Source organism: Chiloscyllium punctatum, chromosome 47 (genome assembly GCF_047496795.1).
Source record: "Chiloscyllium punctatum isolate Juve2018m chromosome 47, sChiPun1.3, whole genome shotgun sequence".
In the NCBI taxonomy this organism is placed as follows: Eukaryota; Metazoa; Chordata; class Chondrichthyes; order Orectolobiformes; family Hemiscylliidae; genus Chiloscyllium; species Chiloscyllium punctatum.
The window spans coordinates 31859864-31887329 of record NC_092785.1 but is presented as its reverse complement, the minus strand read 5'-3'; positions in this window follow the sequence as shown (position 1 = coordinate 31887329).

Below are 27466 nucleotides of genomic sequence, written 5' to 3'. Positions count from 1 at the left end.
TTTTAGATTACTTACAGCGTGGAAACAGGCCCTTCGGCCCAACAAGTCCACACCGCCCCGCCGAAGCGCAACCCACCCATACCCCTACATCTACCCCTTACCTAACACTACGGACAATTTATCATGGACAATTCACCTGGCCTGCACATCTTTGGAGTGTGGGAGGAAACCGGAGCACCCGGAGGAAACCCACGCAGACACGGGGAGAATGTGCAAACTCCACACAGAGAGTCGCCTGAAGCGGGAATTGAATCCGGGTCTCTGGCGGTGAGAGGCAGCAGTGCTCACCACTGTACCACCGTGCCACCCAGGATAGTAGGATAGTAATGTCACATATATCTATATTGTTATGCACAGTATGCATTCATATTTTAGAATTAATTCTTTCAATAAACTGTAAAAAAACAATTGCTAAGAAAGAAGATTTTGATGTCCTGCCTATATCTTTGAGCCCACATTTGGATAAACTAACCAGGGAATTGGAAGTTCAGATTCCCAGAGTTGATAACAGCAATCTTAAATACTAAGTTGTTGTTTCTGTAATATAATTGCAGATATAATCATATTGATACCTTGCTATGGGCCTGTGAGTGAATGAGCCCTGAGCAGGACCTCCACTCTGAAATGTTGTGTCCCCACCTTTCAAGAATACATGCTGTAGTTGGCAGAATGGCAATTGCGTGAGTTTGCCACTGCTTGAAAAATCCTACCCAAATGGTCATTTCAAAACCGTAAGGCATAGGAGAAAATGAAGATCATTTTGCCCATTGACTCTGTTCTGCCAATCAATAAGTTCATGACTGATCATCTTTTATCCTACAATCGTGCCTTTACCCCATAATCCCTCAATTCCCTTCCTAATATAACACCTGTCTGTCTCAGCCTTGAATATATTCCATGACCCAGCCTTGACAGCACCCGGTGGGAAAGAATTCCACGGATAAACTTCCCTCAGAGGGAAGATGTTCCTCCTCACCTCTGTCTGAAATAGTGACCCTTATTATGAGACTTTACCCTCTGGTCCTTGACACTCCCACAAGGGAAAACAAACTTTTCAAATTTGCCCTGGAAAGTCCGTGAAGAATGCTTGTCCATTTTGATAAGATCTCCTCACATTCTTCTAAACTCCAAAGAGTGCAGAGCCCACTGACTCAACCTCTCCCCATTAGACAGTTCCTCCATCCCTGGGATCAGCTGAGTTAACCCTCTCTGGACTGTCTGCAATCGATCTTTCCTTAGATAAAGAGACCAAAACTGTTCACATTATTCCAGCTGTGGTCCCACAACTGCCTTGTATAGTTTTAGTTAAATCTCCCCATTGCTATGTTACAAACCCATTGAAATAAAGATCAACAATGCATTTTAGAAAAAAAAAACAAAGGACTGTGGTTGCTGGAAATCAGAAACAAATTCAGAAATTGGTGGAGGAACTCAATAGGTCTGGCAGCATGTGTGGAGACAAAACAGAGTTAACCTTTCAGGTCTCGTGACTCATCTTTAGAACTGCGTTTTTCCAGCAATTTCTTATTTTGGTTCCAGTCTTCCATTTGCCTTCCCTAATACCAATGAACACAGATACTGGCGTTTTCTGATTCACAGATGAGGATTCCCAAATCACTCTGTTCTGTCGCTTTCTGCACTCTTTCTCCATGTACGTTATATTCAACCCTTCTATTCTTCCTGTCAAAGTGCATCACCTGGCATTTTCCCTCTTTATATTCTACCTGTCATGTTTTCACCCACATGTTTAACCGGTTTGTAACCTTCTGCAGACACTGGCATTCTCTCCACTCGCCTTCCCACTGATTTACATTGACCCCTTCATGGCCACTGTCTGTTCTATCCAGATGGTCAATCCTCTGTCCATGTTACTGTTCTATCCCAACACCACAGGCTCAGATCTGTTTCAATAGAGCAAGAAAGAATGGATTCTGGGACATGGTACACTGATCCGGAACAGACTCGGGACTGCTCGGTAAGTGAGGCTTTATATTTAGGCAGTTGCTTTACCCGTGACACTGCTTGGATAGTCTCTCCCACCGGTCCTCCTCCTCTACCAAAAAGAGGTTCTGTGCGTCAATTCGTAAGGTGACTGATTTCTCTTTTTTAGTTTTTCAATGTTCTCTTTGGAACTTAGAATAGTGGAAATGGAGGTTAGGTCAGTTGAATGTTCCTCCTGCAGAATGTGGGATGTAAGGTTCACCACTAGTATCACTGCTGACTTCTTCTGCGGGAAGTACACCCAACTCCAGCTCCTCGACAAACGTGTTAGAGAACTCGAGCTGGAGCTGGATAAACTTTGGAAATTTGGGAGGGGGGTTACACCTCAGTTACATGAAGAAGGGAGGTGGGTCACCATCAGGGGACAGAAAGCAAACTGGCAGACAGTGCAGAGATCCCCTGTGTCTGTTTTCTCAATAACACGTATACCGATTTGGATACTGTTGGGGAGGAGGACAACTACCAGGGGTAAGCCATAAAATACAGGTCTCTAGCACAGAGTCTGTCCCTGTTGCTCAGAAGGGAAGTGGGGGGGGTGCGGGGCAATAAGAGGAGCAGACCATTAGTCAATAGGGACTCCATAGTTAGGGGGACAGATGGGAGGTTCTGTGGGAATGAGAGAGACTCACGGTGATTGTTTTTCCTCCCAGATGCCAGAGTTTGTGATGTCTCTGATCGTTCTTTCGGCATCTTGAGGGGATGGGGAGCTGCCTTATGTCGTAATCCACATAAGCACCAATGACATAGGTAGGAAGAGAGATGGGAATGTAAGGCAGACATTCACGGAGCTACGGTGGAAGCTTAGAGCTGTAACAAACAGAATTATTATCTCTGGTTAATTACCCATGCCACGTGCTCGCAAGCTGAACAATAGCGAGAGAGCGGAGTTGAACACGTGGTTGCAGAGATGATGCAGAATGGGGAGACTCAGTGCCTGGATAATTGAAGCTCATTCTGGGGTAGGTGGGATCTCTACAAATGGGATGGTCTGCACCTAAACGAGAGGGGTACCAATTTCGGGGGGGTGGGGGCGGTGGTAGCGGGGGGATGTTTGCTAATGGTCTTTGGGAGGATTTAAACTAATTCAGCACGGGGATGGGAACCGGAATTGGATCTCCAGTGTACAGCAGATTGAGAGTAGTGAGGTCAAAAACAAGGATTCAAGGTTGCAGGAGTGTCCCAGCAAACAGGAAGATGGTTTGAATTGTGTCCTCTGAGTGCTAGAATCATCCGGGATATGATGGGCGAACTTGCAGCATGTGTTGTTACCTTGGAATTCAATCTTGTCGCCATTTCAGAGACATGGATAGAACAGGGTCAGGAATGGTTATTGCACGTTCCGGGATTTTGATGTGTCTGTAAGAACAGAGAAGATAGCAAAAGAGGGGGAAGTGTAGCATTATTAGTCAAGGACAGTATTACGGTGGCTGAAAGGTCCCAATCTATTATGTCTGTTAGGGAGAAGTCTGGTACCGTTACCCGTGCGTTGAAGAAGATCAATGTTAGTTTTAGGCAATACTTCACAGAGTTATTCTGTCGGCGGGACATGAACATGGTGCAGCGAGAATGCAGTCCTTTTTTGAGAATCTGGACCTCCCCCGTTTAGAGACAGAATAACTTGCCCTGTTGAATGCACCTATGATGATGCGGGAAGTGCAGGAAGCAATAAGGCATCTCCAGGGTTGCAATGCACCAGGACCAGATGGATTCCCAAGTGTATTCAATCAGGAATTCATGAATGTGTTGTTGGAGCCATTTCTGGGGAAATACGGCTATTCATATACACAGGATTTTCTTCCACCCTCTCTTAGGGAGGCTAATATCTCCCTCATTTTAAAGAAGTGGAAAGCACCCGAAGAATGTGCTTCATACAGACCAATTTCCCGGTAGAATGTAGATTTTAAAATTCTATCGAAGATGCTGGATCTGAGGTTAGAAACAGTATTGCCCGATATTGAAAAAGAATATCTAAACGGTTTTATTAAGGGCCGTAGCTCCCCCAACAATATTAGGAAGATACTGAACATAATGTCGGTATGGTAACAAAGATCCTGGGGTTGCTGGTCTTCCTGGATGCAGAAAAGGCATTTACCTGGATAGAATGGCCGTATCTGTTTGGGATCTGATAGCGCTTTGGTCTTGGGGGGGATCTTTTGCCAGATGCGTGGTGGTATCATATAATGGTGGTAGTCATTACAAACAGCACTGAGTCAGATATCTTTAGTAGTGGGAGAGGTAGTCAATGGGATTGTCCTCTTTCACTCATGTTATTTACCTTGGCAATGGAGGAGTGAGCTGAGGCTTTCAGAAGGGATCCAGGGGTGGGAATGGTGGAGCATAAGATTACCCCATATGCTGATGACATCATTTTGTTTTTGACCAATCTGGAGGAGTCAGTTCCTCAATTGATTCAAACAATTAATTTACTTGGCAGTTTTTCAGGCGACAAGATCAACTTTACAAAATCAGAAGCAATGCTGGTGGGGTGGGGATTAATGGAGGTGCCTGATCTGAAGGATAGAATGCAGCTCCTGTTTAGATAATAATCAAAGTGCGTTTTTGTATTTGGGAATTTTTATTTCCCTTGCATTCTGCCAGCTGTATAAAGCTAACTATGCACAAGTACTGGAGAGGACAAAACAGGATTTGCAGCAGTGGGAGGGGTTAACAATTTAATGGTTAGGCCTATTAGCCCTAATCAAAATAAATGTTCGTCCCTGCCTGCTATACCCCATGAGAATGCTCCCGTTGTTGTTACGCAGACAAGTGTTACAGAAGCTGAATGGTTCGCTAGGGTCCTTTATTTGGTTTCACAGCTGTCCCCTACTTAAATTTGACAAAGTGCACCTCTCACAGGCTGAGGGAGGGGTGGACCTTCCGGTCTTGAAGAGATGTCAAAAAAGTGCCTTGTTAGCATATCTAAGTGACTGGGTATAGGAGGATTTGGAGTCGATTTGGCTTGACGTTGAAGCCTCGCAGTCGACATGTGCCCTGAATAAATTATTGCTCATGGATAAAATGAAATCTGTGACCGAGCAGCATAGGTGTCCAATCATTTTAAATACAATGAAAGCCTGGAGGATAATGACGCAAGGCGAGGACAATTGGTCAAAGGTGTCGCCATTTACCCATTTGGCAGGAGCCAAATGTAGGGGAATGGGTCTCGGTGGGTGCGCTTCGGCGGGTCGGTGTGGACTTGTTGGGCCGAAGGGCCTGTTTCTACACTGTAATCTAATCTAATCTACAGAAGGCACGTACCTTAGGAGACATGGAGGGACTTTGTAGGAGAGAATATTTCACCGCAAGTATGGGAAGATATATGGAAAAACGTAAGGATAATTTCAGTATGTGACGAAGTGGTTTCCATGCAATTGAAGACTTTAGACAGGACTTATATGGCACCAGACAGGCTGGTTAAGTTCAAAACAGGAGTGTCACCAGGGTGTCCTAGATATAACATTAGCATAGATCATGTTATAAGAGCCAGAGATGCTAGAGTGCTATAGGAAGGGAGCTAAAGGACATCCGAGTGATTGAAGTTAATGTGGATGCGGTATTGCTCCTTCTGGGGTTGCTAAATTTGCCCTATCTGGGGGAACACGGGAAGATATTCTAACCCACTGTGTAAGGAAGAGCATTTTAACGAATTGGAGGTTGGAAAAACCCCAACAACTTATGAGTTGGCGCAGGCTGCTGTTGGAGCATCTCCTCCAAGACTACCTCACAAATATGGTACACCACAAAATGGAGCAATTTTACAGGGTGTGGTGTCAATTTCTAAATTATAATGACACAGAGTTGTCAGCAATATTAATTACGGCCGTGGTAATCAGTATGGGCGCCCGTTGGACCCTGGGAGGCGGTGGCTGGGGGTAATAGTTTTTTTTTAGATTGCTTACAGTGTGGAAACAGGCCCTTCGGCCCAACAAGTACACACCGCCCCGCCAAAGCGCAACCCACCCATACCCCTACATCTACATCTACATCTACCCCTTACCTAACACTACGGGCAATTTAGCATGGCCAATTCAACTGACCTGCACATTTTTGGACTGTGGGAGGAAACCGGAGCAAACCCACGCAGACACGGGGAGAATGTGCAAACTCCACACAGTCAGTCGCCTGAGGCGGGAATTGAACCCGGGTCTCTGGCGCTGTGAGGCAGCAGTGCTAACCACTGTGCCACCGTGCCGCCCAAAATGTATGCGGGTAGAATGACTGGAGCTCCCGGGGATGGGAGTCTCAGTGGATGTGTGGGGAGTGAGCTAGAATAAAGTAGTGTGATAAAATTTAATTGAAGTTAATTTGAATATCGGCTTAATTTAATTTGTTTTCAGTTTAGTTTAAGTTAAGTAGATCCGTTTGTTATCATAGAATAGTGGCTCGTTCATTATTAATAGTATCGTGATATGACGTTGTATTGTCTCTATCTTTCTGCATTTTGGAGTTCTTCCTTGCATATAGATTTCTTCTAAAAGATTTGATAAAATTTCTAATAAAAATATTTATATATATAAAAACGAAGGCGTATAGTGTGTTCGCTTTTATTGCTAGTTGGTTGAGGTTCAGAGACATAAGGTAATGCTGCAGCTGTACAGGTTTCTGGTGCAACTACACTCAGAGTATTGCATATAGTTCTGGTTGGCACATTATAGGAAGGACGTGGGAGCGTTGGAAAGGATTCAGAGGAAATTTACGAGGATGTTCCCTGTTATAGAGGGAAGGTCTTATGAGGAAAGGCTGAGGGACTGGAGTCTGTTTTCGTTCGAGAGAAGAAGGTTAAGTGGTGATTTAACAGAGTTATGCAAGGTGTCATAGGATCAGATATGTTGGACTGTGAGATAGTTTTCCTCAGATGGTTATGACTAGCACAAGGGGACATAGATTTAAATTGATGGTTGATAGATATAGGGCAGATGCCAGAGGTAGGTTCTTTAAAACGAAATTAGTAGTGGTGTGGAATGCCCTGCCTGCGACAGTAGTAAACTTGGAAACTTTTAGGGCATTTAAATGGTCGTTGTATAGACATATGCATGATCATCGATGACTGTAATGTAGATAGGCTTCAGATCCTTTTCAGAGCGAAACATTGAGGGCCAAAAGGCTTGTACTGTGTTGTATTGCGCTATGTTCTATATGTTCTGTTCAGGTTAGGAGAGGTAGGGGGTGGAGTTGGCGGAGGAAAGCTGAGGGTATTGAATGGAACTTGGGCTGCAGCTGTTCAAGAAGCCAGCTCAGCACCACCTTCTCAAGGGGCATCTAGTGACAGTAATAAACACTCGTTCAACCAGAGAGACCCACATCCCATGATTAAATTATATTTAAAAATCATTATCTGGGAACAATGGATCCTACTGTGGGCTCTACTGAGGAGTTTCATTTTTTCATAAAGCAAGGAATTCATGTAACCAGGTATTTTACTGCGTTACTAATCTTCGCTGTGAGCTGGGACAACGTTGCCACATAAATAAATGTGTTTGTGCAACAACAACTTAGGTTCCGCAGCGTGAAGCCAACTGAAGTGATTCAGGAAAGGAGATAAATCATCAGGATCTATTGCTTGAATTACATAATATAAGAAATTTACAGCATAGATTAACCACAGGAGGATGAAACTCCCAGCAATGGTGAAGAGTAAAATCATAATCTTCCTTCTGCTCTCCATCTCCTAATCTCTGTGATTCTCACCTTTGCTCTCACACTTCAGCCTCTTCCGGACTCGACTGATCACTAAAATGTGTCTGACTGTCAGAGCATTGAGCAACAGAATTAAAGTGAATAGCAGTAAAGGGGTCGAAACCGTATCAAGCCAATCCAATACCAACCACCATGTCTCAGTATTGTAGCTTGATTTTGTAACACAGTCCAATGACACATTGTTGATTATCCTTCGAGGTTCATATTGAAAATAGAAGGGGATGTTTCTCAAACAGAACATGTTGCAGGTTGTTGCTAGGACCACAGTCGCAGTTTTCTCAGTGCAAAATTTTGCTTTCAGATTCAGACAACAAATAGTCACAAATTGGTCAAAGGACAAAGTGATGCTGAAGCACACAGAGCAGTCAGTGGCTGCACAATATAAGACCCCAAAACACTGCACGCAGGTGTGATGTCCAGGAAGCACAATGTGCAATAATAATAGGGAAACCTAATCAGTGTAAAATATGTGATAATCAACATCAGACCAGCAGCTGCCATAACCACCACGTAACTAGTAGTGCAAGAAGACACACCACGTTTTCTATGTGAAAGGATTACAATCGCCAGAAAATTAATTATGGGAGACAAATTGGAAAAGACACCGTGAGTTACAAATCATAAATTCCAGAGAGCAACATTAAGATTTTACCATCAAAAATCAGCAGACTGTGTGAATGAAAGTGATTGAGGTTAAATGAGTTTGAATCTTAAGACTTTGACAACCAGCTCAAACTTTCCTCCAGCCCAACCATTCCTGAGAGTACGGAGATTGGACAGGGACTGAGTTCACCATCCCTTCTATGGGAGCAGAAGGAAGTCTGTGATCATTTTTTGGTTGCAAGGTAATTACTTGAGTGACTGCAATAGATTATTAAAGTTCACAGCTCCAACTCTGGCAGACATAGAACATCAATTGGAACCTCACTCCCAACTCAGTCATAGGACTGGTACTGTTGGTAAACCAAACTCTCCCTTTTCCTTGGATTAGGTCATCCCCTTCTCTAAGCATTGGACCAAATCCTGATCAGAGCCATAGCAGGACCAGAAAGCAAGTCATCAGAACCTGAGTAAGATCTCAAACAAGATACTCCATGTGTCTTACACAAGTACAACATAGCAGGACATTCAGAGTCTCAGTAGTGACAGCGTGTGAATGTTAGGCCTGCTGAGATATGCGCACTGTAAAGCTGAACATGTGAACATGACAAATGTCGTGACACGCAGGGATCGGTGGGACAAGCTGTCAAGATTTGACATGACTGACCAGAGACGCTGAGAAGGATATAATTGAGGAAGGGATGGTGGTTAGATGAAGCTTTGCAAATCAAAACACGGCTCATATTCTTCAAATCCTTTGCTGAACAAAATAATGTCTCATTTAAACTGACCAAATGATCCAATACCCACTGCTATTTGTACAAGAGAGTTCTAAAACTCCGCTAACCTGTGTGTTTACAAATGCTTCTTAGCATCTCCGCTGAACGTTCTGGCATGAGTTCTCAGGCTCTGCTCCCTCATTCTAGAATCTTCAACAATGGAAATTATTTCTTTTTTACTGTTTATATCTTGTAGTACTTTGCTCAGATCAACCCTTTACCTTCAACGTTCTCATAAAAACACGCCTCATTTGTATACCAAAAACAACAATAGCTCAGCAGGACTGCCAAAATCTGTGGGAGAGAGAGCAGTGTTAACATGTCAGGCCCATTGATCCTTCTTCAGAACTAACTTGCCCGGTCTCTGTTCATACCCTCACGTTGTATGAAACTGGAATGGATAGCAGAACACTGAGATCAGAGAATACTGCAGAAGCAGTGATGTTGAGAGTCTCTAACAGTGGAGAATTGTAACGAGAATGCTGCTCAGTGAATCGCTATCACTGTTCTCGTGTCTGGATAAGGCTGACCAGTCAGTGAGCTGTAGTCATTATTGTTCAAATGATAAAATCAGCGAACAGATCAGCAGCAGATTAAAACAAGGTCACTTCTCATAAAGGCATACCAGACATGACAATAAAAGCAATGATGCTGCAGAATACTCTCTTCACGTGTTGAATTGTTTGATGCATTTTTCCCTGCGAGGTGACCGGTGCATTCAGACAGCTGACAAGCTCCTTTTTTGAAACGCTGAGCTGATGAATTCTCAGAGACGCTGACTTATTCTGTGTGGAATTTCGTTGGGGAGATCGAAGTTACAGCTTTATTGCTATTTTTCAAATTTCTGCCATTGAACAACATCACCTTTAATCCGATTATGAAGGAATGTTGCTACTTATACATTTTAACAAAATAATAAAAACAGAATCTGGAATCTGCCAGCAATAATATTGTCCAATCAGACACCAGGACTCCCATCCCGAGATCAAAAAATATTTCAACCGATGCCTCGTCGAGACAGTTTACTCTGAGTGTGAACATATGTCTCAGGGTTGTTCTTCTGCACTGTAGGATAGGAACTGCCTCTTTAAAAAATAACACTTCACTCCCTGATTGAAATGTGATTCTTCTCATACAGTGAATGTGTGCATGTATTCCCCATTCTCTATTTCCCTGTCTCACATGAAGGACCGAGTGAGGAGAACATACTGCTTTACTGAGGGAAGGGGACTCAGTGAATAAGATGGGCTTCCAACAATGGTGGCATCACTGACGTCCCTCTGACTTACACTGTCCAACCCGAAACACTAACCTCTCTGCTCTGTTTGTCGCTCTCTATCCCGACTTTTTCTTGTCTTTCCCTGTGCTGTGCTATCATAAAATGGCTACAGTGTACAAATCTAAAATGGTTGATGGACTGAAACGTTCGGAATCCATTTTCCCAGCTTAGCACCTCACAGTTTGTACATGATCACATCTGAACCTCCTGCAGATGGGATACAGAGAGATGGGGAGCAATATTAGACTTGGAGGGACAATAGAGACTAAATGGTCCAATGTTAATCTGGGGGCAGGAACACATAAGTTATGGATCTGGAACTCTGTCAGCACAGGTGTGGGAGGATTTGTGAAAAGCTTTTTTTTCGAATTTGGTCACATTGTCCCATGTCAATGATTTGTGTACAAGGATCAGGAAAGAAAATACAGTTGATATTTAATATGTACTGGAATAAAAGAGTACTTGACCCTCATGTCTAACACACACACACACACATACACATACACACACACACACTCACGCATACGCACACTCACACATACACATACAAACATAGTGACTGGAGTCAAAGGGTGTGCTGCTGGAAAAGCACAGCTGGTCAAGCAGCCTTCGAGGAGGAGGAGAGTTTACATTTCGAGCATAAGCTATTCATCAACACATTCCTGACTAAGAGCTTATGCTCGAATCGTCGACTCTCCTGCTCCTCGGATGCTGCCTGATCGGCTGTGCTTTTCCAGCACCATATCTTTGAATCTGATCTCGAGCATCTGTAGTCATCACTTTCTCCACACGCTGTGACTATGCTGTCTCTTTAAAAAGTTATTTCCTTCTGGGTCTTTGGGAAGAGAGGTTGTAAAGGCAGAGGTGCTAAAGAGTCGAAGGTACTAAAAGCTAAAACAGGTGAACAATGAAACCGGAGAAGCTAATTATCTAATTTCAGGGTTTCTAGTTTTAAATACCTGCAGCAATTAGAGGATGATTTGAGTACTGGACGGGTTGCACGCCTCAGTAAATGATTCCTGACTGACTCTCTCTGAAATCTCTTTCTGGATATTGTTCCCTGCTGTCTGTAAATATCTGCGTTTGAATTGACCTTTTTGTCAAGCAGTGTATTTATGGGATGTTACTGGATTGGAACAGTTAATTAGTTAAGTATCAGATTCGTTAAACTTTTCAATAGTTAAGTTGTTTTAAGTTCTGCTTTCTTTTGTTCATATTTCAACTGTAGGGTTTAAATAAATTATGTTTTGCTTAAAGCCGGGTGCTTTGACCAGCTGCATCGGACCAGGAACACCCACTTAACATCTGCCTTTAAAATAAGAAAAACGTTAGGGTTGAGGCTACCTCCTTCAATTATTTGGAGGGGGACTGGCTTGGTCCATAACAGATTGGAGGCTCTACTGAGAACATTGGATGTTTCCATTTGGACACAAAGGCAGCGAATGGTAGGTGTTAGTGTCTTTTATTCTCTGAAACAACCTACAAGTATGCATCCTGTGTTCTGGATGTAGAGGAGATCACATCGGGGGTGTAACAGATACAGTAGATTAAGTGTTGGATGTACAGTAGATGATGTTCGGTAGGTCCGATCAAGGACAGTAGTGGGAGATTGTGTATTGAGTCGGAAGAGATAGGAGAGGTCTTGAACAAGTACTTCTCTTCAGTATTTACGAACGAGACGGACCGTATTGTTGAACAGGAGAGTGTGAAACGGACTGGTAAGCTAGAAGAGATACTTGTTAGGAAGGAAGATGTGTTGGACATTTTGAACACAAGTCCCCCGGGCCTGACGGGATATATCCTAGGATTATGTGGGAAGCAAGAGAGGATATTGCAGTACCGTTGGCAATGATCTTCTCGTCTTCACTGTCAACAGGGGTGGTACCAGGGGACTGGAGAGGAGCGAATGTTGTGCCCCTGTTCAAAAAAGGGAATATGGATAACCCCGGGAATTACAGGCCAGTTAGTCTTACTTCTGTGGTCGGCAAAGTAATGGAAAGGGTACTGAGGGATAGGATCTGTGAGTATCTGGAAAGACACTGCTTGATTAGGGACAGCCAGCACGGATTTGTGAAAGGTAGGTCTTGCCTGACAAGTCTTACTGAATTCTTCGAGGAGGTGACCAAGCATGTGGATGAGGGTAGAGCAGTGGATGTAGTGTACATGGATTTTAGTAAGGCATTTGATAAGGTTCCCCATGGTAGGCTTATGCGGAAAGTCAGGAGGCATGGGACAGAGGGAAATTTGGCCAATTGGATAGAAAACTGGCTAACCGGTCGAAGTCAGAGAGTGGTGGTAGATGGTAAATATTCAGCCTGGAGCCCAGTTACAAGTGGAGTTCCGCAGGGATCAGTTCCGGGTCCTCTGCTGTTTGTAATTTTTATTAATGACTTGGATGAGGGAGTCGAAGGGTGAGTCAGTAATTTTGCAGATGATACGAAGATAGTTGGAGTTGTGGACAGTGAGGAGGGCATTTGTCGTTTGCAAAGGGACTTAGATATGATCCAGAGCTGGGCTGAGGAGTGGCAGATGAAGTTCAACCCTGCCAAGTGTGAGGTTGTCCATTTTGGAAGAACAAATAAGAATGCGGAATACAGGGTTAATTGTAGGGTTCTTAGACAGGTGGAGGAACAGAGGGATCTTTGGGTCTATGTACATAGATCTTTAAAAGTTGCCACTCAGGTGGATAGAGTTTGTAAGAAGGCCTATGGAGTATTATCGTTCATTAGCAGAGGGATTGAATTCAAGATTCGTGAAATGATGTTGCAGTTGTACATGACTTTGGTTAGGCCACATTTGGAGTACTGTGTGCAGTACTGGTCGCCACACTTTAGGAAAGATGTGGAAGCTTTGGAGAGGGTGCAGAGAAGATTTACCAGGATGTTGCCTGGAATGGAGAATATGTCGTACGAGGATAGGTTGAGAGTTCTCGGCCTTTTCTCGTTGGAACGGCGAAGGATGAGGGGTGACTTGATAGAGGGTTATAAGATGATCAGAGGAATAGATAGAGTAGACAGTCAGAAACTTTTTCCCCGGGTACAACAGAGTGTTACAAGGGGACATAAATTTAGGGTGAAGGGTGGAAATATAAGGGAGATGTCAGGGGTGGGTTCTTTACCCAGAGAGTCGAGGGGGCATGGAATGCGCTGCCCGTGGGAATGGTAGAGTCAGAATCATTGGCGACCTTTAAGCGGTATTTGGATAGGTACATGGATGGGTGCTTAATCTAGGATAGAAGTTCGGCACAACATTGTGGGCCGAAGAGCCTGTTCTGTGCTGTATTGTTCTATGTTCTATATTCTATGATCAGTATGGTAGTGCATCTCCGGGAAACTTAGGGATCGTTTAAGAGAACTTCTCTGGAACACGCACATCAACCAACCCCATTGCCCCATGACTGTCCCTCCCATTCTACCAAGGACCTCGTACATTGCGAAACCCTTACCACCCAACGCCTGGAGGAAGAAAACCTCATCTTACACTTTGGGAACCAGCAATCACGGGTGTTTATGTGGATTGCACCATTTTCTTCATTTCCCCTCCCCTAACCTATCCCAGTCCCAAGCCTCCAACTTAGCACCATCCCCTTGACCGATCTTACCTGTGTCCACCTTCCCTCTCAACTATCCATTCCACCCTCCCCTCCAACCTATCAGTTCCATCCCCATCTTCATCTATATATCATATTCTCAGCTACCTTCCCGCCAGCACTATCTTCCTCCGATTTATCTCCCAGCCCCCCAGGCCTATTGACCTCATTCCTAATGAAGGGCTTTTGCATGGAACATTGATCATCCTCCCCCTTGGATGCTGCCTGACCTGCTGTGATTTTCCAGCACCACACTGTCTGCTCTGAACTCCAACATCTACAATCCCCATTCTCTCCCGGAAGCTGACAGACAATGTTTGAGGACTCTCAGGAGGGACACTGGTCAAACATGCATTGAATTTGAAAGGCTCAAAAAAAGTCATTTTGATAGACGATGTGAGTATTGAAGATAGATCTAACATATAATACTCTTAGAGAGTTGATTATTTGGAGGAATTCAGAAATTCCCTCCAAGGTAGTGAGAGCTCATTTGGAAGAGCAGAGAATTAAAACGGCAAGATTAGCAGCTGAAATGGCTCCTGATTATGAGTTGGTTAATAAATCAAGATGGAACTTCCAAAATCATTTCAATTCATGAGAGATAGAAATTAGGGAAAAGAAAACTTCAGGTGGGAAGGGAAAAGTTAATCTCAGTGGCGATAATAAAGACATCTTAACACAGGGCAAAAAGGCAACCCGTGAAGGGGAAAGAGAAGTTAAAAAGCTCCAGTGTATTCACTGCAATAATGTACCCATATGAAGTCACAGTGTTGGTGGAAAGACTTTACTAAAATGGTAATTGAAGGTACGGTGGAGGTTAAAAAACTGCACCAGAAAGTTCAACCTTGCTGGAGGTTGGGAGAACTAAAGAGCCAGTTCTTCTACAGTGAAGATGTTATGAAACTTCAAATTTTCCCTGGAACATTGGAGGCTGAGGGGTGATCATGTACTGGTTTATAAAATCATGATGGACATAGATAGGCTGATTAGGTAAGGTATTTTCTCCGCGGTGAAGGAATCCAAATTTGGGGCATTGATTTAAGGTGGGAGGAACAAGGTATAAAAGAGACCTAAGGGGTCCAGAGGGATGCATAGGGTGCTGTGTGTATGGAATGAGCTGCTAGATGAAGTGGTGCAGGATTGTATCATTACAACATTTAAAAGGCATCTGGATGGATACATGAATAGGAAGGGTTTAGAGGGCTATGGATCAAATGCTGGCAAATGGGACTAGATTTAAGTCAGATAACTGGTCAGTATGAACAAGATGGACTGAATGGTCTGTTTTCATGCTGCAGACCTCGATGACTCTATGACTGAATATATTCAGTGGCCTGATGTCCTGCACACTCTACGGTAGTAAATTCTACAGATTCAAGATCCATTGGGAAGTAATTCCTCCTCATCTCTGTTTTAAATCTGCCATCCCCTTATCCTAAACTATACCCTCTCGTTCCAGAATGTCCCACTGAGGAAAGCATCCTCTCTACTTCGTCAAACTTTGTGCAATCTGTGGAGACAGTGATGGAAAATCGCAGTTGTACAGCTATTTTCCATCAGTCTTTATTATTAAAAATACAGCACCCACAGCTGTACTCCGGAGGAGGCAATGGCATTGTGGCATTATCGCTGGACTGTTAACCCTGAGACCCAGAGAATGTTCTGACGACCTCGGTTTGAACCCTGACATGGCAGGCACTGGGATTTGAATTCAATAAAATATCTGAAATTCAGAATCTAATAACGTTCATGAATTAATTGCTGGGAGACAAAAAATAAATCCACAATAAAGACTGATGTGAAATATGTACAACTGCCATTTTCCACCATGGGCAGCTTGGTGACTCAGTGATTAGCACTGCTGCCTCACAGGGACTCAGGTTCGATTCCAGCCTTGGGCGACAGTGTGTATGGTGTTTGCTCATTCTCCGCGTATCTGCATGGATTTCGTCTAGGTGCTCCGGTTTCCTCCCACCATCCAAAAGATGTGCAGGTCAGGGGAATCTGTCATGCTAAATTGCTCACCGCGTTCGGTGCATTAGTCAGGGGTAAATATAGGGAATGGGAATGGGTCTGTTCAGAGGGTCAGTGAAGATTTATTGGGTGGAACAGCCTCTTTCCATACTGGAGGTAATCTAAGCTAATCATTGTCTCCGCATATTGTGAAAGAAGTTTTATGAGTTAGAGAGGAGATTCTCACCAATGCCCTTTAGGGAAGCAAACTGCCATCGTTACCTGGTGTGGCCATGTGACTCCACAGCAATGTTGTTAACTCTGAACTGCCCTGATTGTGGGTATGTTTGCTGAGCGGGGAAGTTGATTGCAGACATTTTGTCCTATGTCTGAGTTACATCTTCAGTGTTTTGGAGTCTCCTGTGAAGCGCTGCTTTACTGTTGGTACTCTGAACTGCCCGCTGGGCAATTAGCGATGACAATAAATGCTGCCAAGTCAGTGATGCCCTCATAGTTTCATAGGAACAGAAGTAGGAGCAGGCCATTTGGACAACTGAGCCAGCTCCATCATTCATTAAGATCATGACTGATCTAGCCATTGTCTCAGCTCCTCTTACCTGCACTATCCCCATAACCATTAATTACCTGATCGTGCAAAACCTCATCCAACTGTGACTTGAGTAGATTTAATGAAGCTGCCTCTATCGCTTCCTTGGGCAGAGGATTTCATAGATTAATCCTTCTCTGGGAAAATGAGTTCCTCCTTATCTCTGTCATAAATCTATCTACCAACTCCCCCCCCCCCCCCCCCCCGCTGCCCCCGGAATCCTGAGGCTCTCTCCACTCGTGCTAGTCTCATCCATCAGTGGAAATAGTTTGTCTGCCTCCATCTTATCTATCCCTTTCATAATGTCACATTTCTATAAGATCCCCTCTCATTCTTCAAAATTCTGGTGAGTACAGTCCAAGACGGCTCAACTCTCCTCACAGGGTAACCCCTTCATTTCCAGAATAAACAAGTCGAACCTCCTAAGCACTGCCTCCAAAGTTAAGATATATTTCCTCAAGTATGGAGACCAGAACTGCACAAAATACTCTAGGTGAGGCCTCACCAACACCTTGGACAACTGCAGCAGAACCTCCCCGCTTTTAAATTCAGTCCCTCCACCAATAAAAGCCACTATTCAATATGGCTTCCTGTTTACGTGTGGTACCTGCAAATCAACTTTTAGCGATTCCTGTACAAGCACTCCTAAGTTCCTCTGCAATACAGCATGCTGCAAACTTTAGCCATTTAAATAATATTCTGACCTACTATTTTTACTTTCAAAGTGGATAACTTCACATTTACCAACATTGTACCTCGATATGCCAGATCCTTGACCACTCGTTCAACCAATCGAAATCTCTCTCTGCAGACCCTCCACAGATTTCCTTTCCATTCATTTTAAAGTCATCACCAAAAATGCATATGTTACACTCGGTCTCCTCTTCCAAATCATTTATATGTATCACGATCAGTTGTAGTCCCAACACAGAGCCCAGTGGCATCCCACTCACGAGTGATCTCCAACCACAGAAACACCCATTTATCTCAACTATCTGCTGTCTGTGAGATAACCAGTCCATACGAGTGCATTCCCCACAACTCCATGCATCCTTTTCTCATGGAAGAGTATTTTATGCGCCTGCTTATCGAATGTGTTCTGGAAATCCAACTATACAACATCTACATGCTCCCCTCCATCCACCACGCTTGGTTGGGCCTCTTCTGGAATACTGTATTCCGTACTGGTCTCCCTGTTACAGAAAAAAAAAACGTTTTCGAAACTCGAAAGGGTTCAGAAAAGATTTACAAGAATGTTTCCTGGGTTGGAGAATGTGAGCTCTTGGGTGAGGCTGACTAGGCTAGGGATGTTTTGCCTGGCGTGTCAGAGGCTGAGGGGTGACCTTATAGATGTTTATATAATTATGAGGGGCGTGAATAGGGTATTTTCCCTGTGGTGGGGGAGACAAGAACTAGAGGGCATACGTTTATGTTGAGAGGGAAAACATATAAAAGAGACCTAAGGGGCAACATTTTCATGCAAAGTGGTGTGTGTACGGAATGAGCTGCCAGAGGACGTGATGGAGGGTGGTACAATTACAACATTCAAAAGGCATCTGGGTAGGTACATGAATCGGCTGGGTTTGGAGGGATATGGGCCACATGCTGTCAAATGGGACGAGATTAAATCATGTTATCTGGTTAGCATGGACGAGTTGGACCGAAGTGTCAGTTTCCATGCTGTTCATCTCTATGATTCTTTGACTTAGTTGTTCATGTGAATCCAGATCCTGGACAATTGATGACAGGAAATACATGCAGCAATGCATACATTCTGTGTGCCAGAAGAATCACAATTCAATCAGTAAGTTTAAAAAATGGGAAGGACAGCTCTGAGACATATTTTCACATTTGGAATAAACTGCCCCAATGCAGCATCGGGTCCGATGCAGCATCAGTTGAAATATTTTTTGATCTCAGGGTGGGGGTCATGGTGTTTCAGTGGACAGTGCTTTTGCTGGCAGATTCCAGATTCTGTTTTTTTCTTATTTCGTTCTGATGTATGAGCAGCAAAGCTCCTCCATAATTGGGATTAAACTCGTTATTGTAATTAGTTTGTTCATTGACTGAAGTTTCAAAAGTAGCAAGAAAGCTGAGTAATGTTGTCACCTCGAACTCCCCAAGCTTCCACACAGTATAAGGAAGTTTCTCTGGGAACGCATCAGCTCAGAGTTTAAACAAGGAGCTTGTCAGCTGCCTGAAGAGACAGGTCACCTTGCACAGAAAAATGCATCGACCAATTCAACAAGTGGAGAAAGTGTTCTACACCATCCTTGCTTTTATTGGCATTCCTGGTAAGGCTTTACTGCAATTGAACTTATTTTAATCTGCTGCTGATCTAGTCTCTGGTTTTATCCTTTGAACAGTAATGTCTGCAGCACACTGGCTGGTCAGCCTTTTCCAGACACGGGGACAGTGACAGTGATTCACTGAGCAGCATTCTCAGTACAATTCTCCACTGACAGAGACTCCCAACCTCGCTGCTGCAGCAACATTTTCTGATCTCAGTGTTCTGTCATTTGTTCGATTTCATACGGTTTGAATGTATAAAGAGAGATCATGCAAGTTAGGTCTGATGAAGGACTCAAACCTTTCATTCTGCTTTGTCTCCACAGGTTCTACCAAACCTCTCAGTTTATCCAACAATTTCTATTCTGTTACACAAATGACGTCTGTTTTCTAGAGGATCTGAAAGATGAAGGGGTGATATGATTGAATGCTTTCAAGATATTGACTGGAAAAGACAGGCTACACCACGATAAACTTTTTCCACTGGTTGGGGGATTCTAGAATGTGGGGGCATAGTCAGAGAATGAGGGACAGAATGAAGCACTGCGACACACAAAGGGTGGGAGAAGTTTCGAACACTCTTCCACATAAAGCATCGGATGCTGGATCAGTTGTTGATTTTCAATCTGACATACATAAAATTTTGCTTCACATTGGTATTATGGGGTATTGGCCAAAAGCAGACGTAGAGATTTAGGTCACAGTGTTATTGCCGGCAGATTCCAGTTTCTATTTTTGTTATTTCTTTATGATGTACAGGCCAGCAACAGTCGTTCATTATTGGAATTAACACGTTATTGTAATTAGTTTGTTCATTGACTGAAGTTTGAAAAAAACAACAACAAAGCTGAGCAATGCTGTGACCTCGATCACCCCAAGGAGCTTCCACACAGTATAGGCAGTGTCTCTGGGAATGCATCAGCTCAGAATTTCAAAAAAGAGCTTGTCAGCTGCTGAAGGGACAGATCACCTGGAATGGACGAGGTGATCGATTCAACACGTGTAGAATGTGTTCTACACCATCCTTGCTTTTATTACTATCCCTCATATGGCTTTGTGACAATTGAAATGATATTTTTAATCTGCAGCTGCTTTGCTCTCTGGTTTTATCTTTTGAAGAATAATGATCTCAGTAAATGGTAGAAAATGATTAATGTCGTGAGTGACCTCCTCCTGTTCCAATGTTCCATTGTAAAATTCAGTATGCACACTCTGCGTTGAGAATTTCTGAGCCATGGAATGTACTTGAGCAGGAATCTCTGTCAGTACAGAATTATACTTCTTATGGGGTCATTTAATATGATGAAAAAGCTGACTTTATATTACACATTTTGCTTTGGAGCTGTCTATTTCTCCATTTCATGAAACTGCCTCAATTTCTATGCGATTTTGATGAGTATGTAAAAGTAAACTCTTTTCTGAGTCTGAAGTGTAAGGAGTTATAAATGCTCAGACTTCCTGGTTCTGAAAGAACTTGCATCGCAGAAAGAGCAGTGAGCGCATGCCAATCTGTATACAGTGATATGGTATTCTGCAAGCCTCCATATGTTGACTTAAGCTTACACTGAGCAGAAACACCTTGAGCAGATATTTTATTGTAAATATAACCTATTTGACTAATGCAGTTGGCTATCTTTGGAACATAAACTATGAGCAATTATTGGGCTTTTGTTCATGAGCTGTTAATTTCTAACTGATCAGTGATTGATGGATCAAATTTTGACCTGTAACTTGTAGTCGTTTTACAGATAAACTGCCAATCTTGATCCTTGCTTAGTGTGAGTTTTGTGACTCTGATGATAACTGGCCACAACTGAGGAACAATTGTTGAAAAAGAAGCAACGTGTCGAGATCAGACTGTAGGTTGTGACCAATAACGCGTGTAGACTGTTCATGATGAACTGGACACTGGACATCTCTTAGTTCTGGGGCCAAAGTTACTGCTGTAATTGACGCGTTGGATGAAGGATGGCTGCTCCTGATGGTGGGGGAGTCCAAAACCAACAGTCATCATTGAATCAGAAGGTGAAAAGCTCTTAGGATTGAGATGAGGAGAAATCTCTTCACCCAGAGAGTGGTGAGCCTGTGGAACTCTCCCTCAGAAAATGATTGAGGCCAAACATGCATTTTCAAGATGAAGGGGATAAATTTCTCGTAGTTAACGGGATGAAGGAATATTGGGGAGAGGGTGGGATTAGGGGATTGAGCTCGATGATCAGCCATGACCACATTGAATACTGGAGCAGGTGTGAGGGACGGAATGGCCTACTCCTATTCCTATCTTCGATGTTTTCACATATCTCGAAAATGTGTGGATAACTTTCTGAATGATGGGTAGCAGCTGAAACGTCCTCAGTTTGAATTCTAGAATCATAAATTATAGAAGAGGCCTTTCAGCCATTGAGTTCTGTACCACCAAAGATACAGTAAATCCAAACTAGTCAACACTTACCATACCATTCCAATAATATTCAATGTTATGACATTGCACATACCTTTTCAAATAACACTTCTTTAACTCACGGAGCTACCTCTGTCTTACCAATTTGATTATGTCCTCCTGTAATCTAACATCCTCCTCCACAATGTCAACCACGCAGCAAAACCTTTTGTCATCTGCAAACATGTTAACATCAGCACCACGCCTCCTCATGATCCCAACTTCACACTCCAACCCCAACGCACACTCTCTCAACTCCATCATTTGTACCTACCAGGAACATTAAGGAATCCAGCACTGATCCCGATGATTCACCTCTGGGCACTGCTTACTCACTAAGTTCAGCAAACTCATTTCAGATGTTTGCTTAAACTCAACGTATTTCTATTTTTAACTTCCATCACCCTGGACATGATTCTCGAGGTTTTGTTTGGATGAGTGGTATCTTATTAAGGTGCATTGCTGTTTTTCTTGCTTGTTAGCCTAGTCCCCTGATACCCTCAGAAGTCTGTTACTGAGACATTTTTGAGAACCTGATCAGAATGAGCAAACTGGCACAGTCGATACCTATCTATTATTTACCATTTAAAATTCAGTTCATTCACTTTATACATGGTTCAATCACCACACACTCTCTGCTTCCTTGTGCCAACTTCAGCATCATGTCAATTTGAGTTACAGAGACATAAACTTACAAATCTCCAGCACAGATAAAGGCCATTCATCCATTATATGCAAACCACTCAAAAACAAGCAGCTAACTATTCTAATCACATTTTCCAACATTTGTAGGGATATAGGAATAGTAGTAGACCAGTCAAGCCTTCAAGTTCATTAACCATCCAATTTATCACACTATTTAAAATACTTCCCTTGCAGGGGAAGCCCCTAGGAGGGGGCATGAGGCCATTTCCTCACCTGACTCCAAAACTCTCTGGTGTTATTGGGTTGGAGGCAAACTGGGGCAGGAGCAACTGTCTTAAACCCAACCACTTGCAAACATCCACTCCCCTCGTCACAGATTTTATGATGGTAAAATCGAATTATTCCTCTCTGGAATAGGGAGAAGGAGTTTCTGATAAGTAATTCATGCGGTCTTTTTCTATTTGCCTTCCACAGGTAATTTACTGGCGATTGTTATTCTTTCCCGGGGAAAGTGTGGACTTTTGCCTTGCACTTCTCATTACCTCATGATTATGGCAACTACTGATCTGATGGTCATTATTATTGAGGTTACTGTGAGGAAATTTCGCACTTATTATTACCCACGGTGTTTCCTGGACATCACTACTGTGTGTAGTGTTACTGGGGTGCTCTTACGGACAGCCAGGGACTTGTCTGTCTGGTTCACCATCATTTTCTCCTTTGACAGATTTGTGACCATTTGTTGTCAGAAACTGAAAACAAAATATTGCACTGAGAAAACTGCGACCGTGGTTCTAGCAACAACCTGTACCCTGTTCTGCTTGAAAAACATCCCCTTCTATTTTCAATATGAGCCTCAATGGATAATCAACAATGTGCCATTCTACTGTGACACAAAGTCAAGCTACTATACTGTGACTTGGTGGGTGGCATTGGATTGGCTTGATACGGTTTTGACCCCTTTACTTCCATTCACTTTGATTCTATTGCTCAATACTCTGACAATCAGACACATTTTAGTTACCAGTCAAGTCCGGAAGAAGCTGAAGGGTGAGGGCAAAGTAGAGAATCACAGAGACCCAGAGATGGAGAGCAGAAGGAAGGCTGTGATTCTGTTGTTCTCCATCTCTGGGAGCTTCATCCTCCTGTGGTTTATCAATGTTGCAAGTTTCTTATATTATGCCATTCCAGGAAGCAATCCTGATGATTCCCAGCAGTTTCTATATCATTTCAAAAAGGTAGGTTATATTCTGCGGAACCTAAGTTGTTGCACAAACACATTTGTTTATGCAGCAACATTGTCTACGTTCAGAGCAAACTTTAGGAATGCAGTAAAATCTCTGCTTACATAAATTTCTCAAACTAAGAATAAACAAATTTCCAGAGTGAAATCCACACACGAGCCATACTCTTTCACAACCACTGTTCTTCTAAAATTCACTCATGGACCGTGGGTGTCGCTGACTGAGTGAGGTTTTTTCCCCTTCCCTCGTTGCCCCTAGAGAAGCTGATGGTGACCTGCCTTACAGAACCCCTGTACTATATGTTGATGCACAGTGACGGTTTTCCAAGTCTCTCACTCAGCAACACTGAAAGAGTGGTAATATTATTTCCAATTCAGGATGGTGAGTAGATGGAGGGGAACCTGCAGGGGGTGGTGTTCGCATGCACCTGCTGACCTTGTCCGTCCTGCTGTTGGAAGGTGATGGCAAAGTATCTTTGGTGAATTTCTGCAGTACATCTTGTGAATAGTACAAACTCATGCTCCTGAGCGTTGGTTGTGGTTGGGATGGATGGAGTCATTGAGTCATAGAGATGTACATCATGGAAACAGACCCTTTGGTACAACCCATCCATGCCGACCAGATATCCCAACCCAGTCCAGTCCCTGCCAGCACTCGGCCCATATCCCTCCAAATCCTTCCTAATGATATAGCCATCCATATGCTTCTTAAATGTTGCAATTGTACCAGCCTCCACCACTTCCTCTGGCAGCTCATTCCATACACGTACCACCCTCTGTCTGAAAAGGTTGTCCTGTCGGTCTCTTCTTTACCTTTCCCCTCTCAACCTAAACGTATACACTCTAGTTTGACCACCCCGACCCCACGGAAAAGACTTTGCCTATTTACCATATCCATGCCCCTCAAAATTTATAGAAGATCCCCCCTCAGCCTCTGACGCTCCAGGGAAAACAGCCCAAGCCTTTTCAGCCTATCTCTATGTTTATGAATTGTTTGTCAATCTAGTAGGATGCTTTGCCTGGATGGCATTGAGCTTCTGGAGTGCTTCTTGGAGCTTATTGGCTGATCTAGGGGATGCATTTGGCTAGAATCATAGGACTCTGGGTACCCAGGTTCGAATCGTGCCAAGGCTCGTGAAATTTGGATTCAAAGATAATCTGGAATTCAGAGTCTCATGATAACCATGACGCTGTTTTCAATTGGTTCGCTGAAGTTCTTGAGGGACAGAAACTGCCATCTTTACCCAGTCTGACCTACACGTGACTCCAGACGCACAGCAATCTGGTTGGCTCTTAACTGCCCCCTACAATGAGCAAGAAGTACTAGCCTCGTGAGTGACAAACTATTTTAAAGCGTTAAAATAAAAAAAAGCTCTCAAGGCAGAGACAACAGTTGTTTAGAGACAGAGTGAAACTCCCTGTACATTGCCCATGAACCAACCCAAAACCATATTCGATCTGGGCGAGTGTTGTATGTCTGCTTTATCAAGGGTGTAGCTTTCATTTGTCAATGTTTGCTTATGAAGAGGATTGTGAGAATGGCCGGTTTTCTGATCGGTGGAGTTTTCAATGATAAAACCAAGATTTGGGAGAAGATTTGTAGCTCGGGTGCTCGTTGTTGTGGTTCTGTTCGCCGAAGTGGGAATTTGTCTTGCAAACGTTTCGTCCCCTGTCTAGGTGACATCCTCAGTGCTTGGGAGCCTCATGTGAAGCGCTTCTGTGCTGTTTCCTCCGGCATTTATAGTGGCCTGTCCCTGCCACTTCCGGTTGTCAGTTCCAGCTGTCCGCTGTAGTGTCCGGCATATTGGGTCCAGGTCGATGTGTTTGTTGATAGAGTCTGTGGATGAGTGCCATGACTCTAGGAATTCCCTGGCTGTTCTCTGTTTGGCTTGCCCTATAATGGTAGTGTTGTCCCAGTCGAATTCATGTTGCTTGTCATCTGTGTGTGTGGCTACGAAGGATAGCTGGTCATGACACACACACAGACGACAAGCAACATGAATTCGACTGGGACAACACTCCCATTATAGGGCAAGCCAAACAGAGAACAGCCAGGGAATTCCGAGAGGCATGGCACTCATCCACAGACTCTATCAACAAACACATCGACCTGCACCCAATATACCGGCCACGACAGCAGACAGCTGGAACTGACAACCGGAAGCGGCAGAGACAGGCCACTATAAATGCCGGAGGAAACATCACAGAAGCGCTTCACAGGAGGCTCCCAAGCACTGAGGATATCACCTCGACAGGGGATGAAACGTTTACAAGACAAAATCCCAGCTCGGCGAGCAGAACCACAACCATGAACCCAAGAATCTGACAGGGCCACTCACTCAGGAAGGGGATAGACAGAATCAACGCATTTTGAAAAGGAAGGTTTGTTCTGGACCTTGCGCTGGAGGCAGGTGGTTGCATTGATGATGCGTTAATTTGTCAGGAAAAAAAAAGATCTGCGTTCGATCTCTCCCCATATTCAGTCTAGTCCTGCCGTACTGGGAACACAGACACAGATCTGACACTCCGTTCCCATCTGCTTCACTGTCAATGCAACAAGGCACTGTGATGACACACACAGCAGCAGCACAGTTGTCCCAAGTGGAGTGATTGCTTATTGACAAGAGTCTCACAATATCATGGGAGCTGGGAGACCACGACTTGGGGAACTGGTAGGGGGGGGGCGGGGGGAAGGCAACACAAGCAAGAACCCCGCATCCCATCATGAGGAGTACATTCCGTGCTGACATCCCACGCTTGTCCACCTCCTCCAATGTACCATTCCAACTCCCGACTCCAATACCCCTTCAGAACAAGTCTCACAAAGTCAACGAAGGCTTTTGCATTTCATTTTTTCTGTGTGATACTTTGATGTTTGAAATCCGTATGAGTATTGTGAAGCTGGTCTGTCCCTAGTTGTATTTGTCATGTCACTATCCTGTCGACACAATCCATTTCCAAACCTTCGAGGCGACTGTGAACACTTTCAGGCTCGGTTGCTGAGAGAGGAATGTGTACAACAAAGGATCATCAAAATCAAAGACAGAGGAATTCAAACACTGCCCCTATGAGGAATGACTGAGTAAAGTATGACAATATAATATTGGATTAAGTCCATAAGAAATAGCAGCAGCTAAGGCCATTCGGCCCCTCGAGCCTGCTCCACCATTCCACAGGATCATGGCTGATTCGAAAGACCTCACATCCACTTTCCAGCCCTTTACCCTGTAACCTTTGATTCTGGACTGATCAAAAATCTATATAAGTCCACCTCATATAGACACAAGGACGCTGACCACAGCCCCCTGCGGGGAGGAAGGGCTTATCTGCTAAATGTCGACTCTCCTGCTCCCTCGGTGCTGCCTGACCTGCTCAGCCTTTTTCAGTGCCACAAGTTTTGACTCTGATTCTCCAGCATCTGGAATCCTCAAGCGTAGCCTTGCTCCAGGCATGTTCCGGCCCCCCTGCACAACTTTGTTTCTTGGATATATGAATGATATCATCAGTGCCGCTTCCCTATCACGTCCAGAATTGCAAAAGGTCATCTATTTTGCTTCCAGTTTCTACCCTACCTCCACTTTCTCCTGGCTTATCTCTGACTCCTTCATTCCCATCCTCAACGTCACTGTTTCAATTCCTGGAGATGGACTGGACACTAATGTCCAGTATAAACCGACTGACCTGTGCAGTCACCCAGACGATTCACACTCACACCCTGTTTCCTGTAAAGACCCTATTCCATTCTCCCAGTTCGTCCGTCTCAATTGCTGTTCCTGCGAGGCCAACTTCGACAAGGGAGCCTCCACAATATCCACCTTCTTCCTCAACCGAGGATTCCCCAGCACCGTTGTTGACAGGGTCCACAACTGGGATCGAAACATCTCCCGCCCTTCCGCCCTCACCCCCTCTCTTCCTGCCCATAGCAGTGACAGGATTCCCCTTGCCCTTACATACCATCTCACCAGCATTGCCATCCAGAAGATCATCAGCCGCCATTTCCGCCACCTCCAACCAGACACACACAAGTCAATGTCGGACTGAAGGTGTAGACCTGAATGTGCATAGTATAATAAATAAGGACGATGAGCTGGTGACACGGATCAAAATTAGAAGGTGTGATGTGGTGGGCATAGCTTAGACATGGCTACAAGTGTTTCAGGAATGGGAGCTAAATATCCAAGGATATATGCCTGATCCTAAAGAGAGGAGTTGGGCAGAGGGAGTATGGTTGCCTTGTTAGTAAACCAATTACATTAAATCGATAGCAATAAACAAAGTCGGGTCAAATTATGTAGAATCTGTGTGGGTAGTGTTCAGGATTGCAAACGTAAAATACCATAATGG